The sequence below is a fragment of the Gavialis gangeticus genome, unplaced genomic scaffold (genome assembly GCF_001723915.1).
Source record: "Gavialis gangeticus isolate Ggan-Ray unplaced genomic scaffold, GavGan_comp1, whole genome shotgun sequence".
Classification (NCBI taxonomy): Eukaryota; Metazoa; Chordata; order Crocodylia; family Gavialidae; genus Gavialis; species Gavialis gangeticus.
This window is the reverse complement of record NW_017728964.1, coordinates 5,332,865-5,335,058: the sequence shown is the minus strand read 5'-3', so window position 1 is coordinate 5,335,058 and position 2,194 is coordinate 5,332,865.

Here is a 2,194-nt window from a genome sequence, read left to right as displayed (position 1 = left end):
CCTCAGCAACAAAGCAGAGCGGTGCACATGGGGGCAGCGTGTGCTGCTCAAAACCAGAGCCAGGTCAGCCAGAACCACACTGGCCATTGGCTGGGCTCCAAGTAGCAGGATCACTGCTGCTGCAGCCCCTGGAGGCCCCCAGGACACCAGGTAAGTCCACTGGGGCCAGCCCAGTGCTGGACCCAGCCTCTCCTACCCCACCTGGGGTAACCTGCCGCATGCCAAAGGATATGTGGCACAGGCATTCCCCAGGGACAACTAGCAGTGGCATAAGGTCCTGGGGAACCAAACATCCATGCTCATGTGGACACAGCCTTAGGGGGCAACCTGCTACAGGGAGCCATTCAGTTCTATCTGTAGTGAAACTTTTTATTTGGATACAGGTCCAGTAGAAAGTCATGCAAGACCCCTTAACCTAATGTTACAGACACAATCTAATAACTGTCATAAACTGCCTACCATGTCATCGCAGCTGGGTAAAATTAAACTAGCAAATTGGGAATTCAAGTTCTATCTCCCTATAGCCATGAATGTGTGTCCTCATGGAAGAACAGTCAGTCTGATTCTTACAACGCCTGGCACTCAGGAATCTCAGACTAGTTGCATTGCACTGCCCAAAACAGTAGGTGATTCTCAACATGCCTATGATTTAGCCCCATTTTACTGATGTGGAAGCTGAGTTATAACGTGAAAGTAAATGCTGTAAGGTTACGCAGTGACTCAGTGCAATACTAGAACCCAGGAGGCTCCGGGACTGGAAGAGCCCTGGACTGCATTTCCTTTTATTTATAGATGCAAGCAAAAGAAGGGGGCTACATGCCTGTCTCTTCAATCAACAAATCACATGAAAGCTGTGAGCACAGGGCACAGTTTGTGTAGATCTGGTCCACACCCAGTTTGCAATGTGAAGTTGTATCTGTTTATTTCCTAGCCATATAGACTGTGATATTGCTCGTAGTAGTATCATCTCTGAGTCTGCTACTTAGCTTGGAAAGGACAGACTCAGGTGGCTAAGCCAGGCATCAATCAGCCTGTCTTTCTTTTTAGCAGTTTTCCAGTGCCCCGACCTTCAGCAACTGCAGTTCCTCCGACATTGGCTTGCTCCTCACAGCATATTTCTTTGATGAGCTAGAATGGCACATGACCCACACTGATGTGGCCAGTGGCCCTGGAAAAGATAGCTGTGTTTTACAAATGCATACAACCCACATGAATAACCAAGAGAAGTAAAGTCAATATGCAGAGCAAACTCCACAGTTATTCCACTAGAAGTGGGGTTGTGTTTGGGAAACTTGAGCTGCAGTCATAACTTCCCGCATTATGCATTTGCCTGGCAGCAAGCAGATTGTATTTTATCATCTGAATGTATTCATTATACTATCAGTAGTAACAAAGAACATTGCTGCTAATAATGGAGATCTATAACATTCTTACATAAGATCCCATTGTAATTCAGCCATAATCAATGTACTATTACCAGAGTGCTATGAATTTCTGTGCCCCTCTATTCACAGAGGGAATGAGATTTAATGTTTCTGTAGTCGCATCAACAAAATGAAAAGGATGTCACTGAAAAGAACCACTGCTCTCTATATATCCCATTTGGCTCAGCTGACACCTTTCCTATCTTCCAAGTTAACACATGTTCTCTGACTAGGAGGGTAATCTCTATGGGTGCTATAAGCCCAGTTGCACAACTGCCTCAGTTACATGATTGTCTCTTTATGTAGCTCTAGCAGGACTGAGTGGCCTGAAGGTGGATATAAATTTTGCCCCTCCTATACTCCAGGATAGATGTGAAGGGGCATAATGTGAACAAGTATCATGCCTTCTTATGTTTAAGGAAATACTTCATATTAATTACTACTAGGAAAGCCAAGGGTAGCGTTCAGACAGGCCCCAGCCATGTATGTCTTACTCCATCATCCAGTATTTTCTCTAGTGGGAGAAAGGATTAAAGCACTTGACCAAGAGGCAGGAGATGTGGGTTCCCAACTCTACCAGTGGCTGAAAGATGCACATGAGGTGACAACTTGACCCTTAATCTCTCTGTACTTCTCTTTTCCCATCTGTGAAATGGAATTAGTCACCCACCGACAGATGCACAGACCTTGCATTGCTTTGAAGGGGAGTACAGAATGGCAACTTATTTTCACTCTGTTATCCCATCCCCAATATGTATGCTTCTAAAATG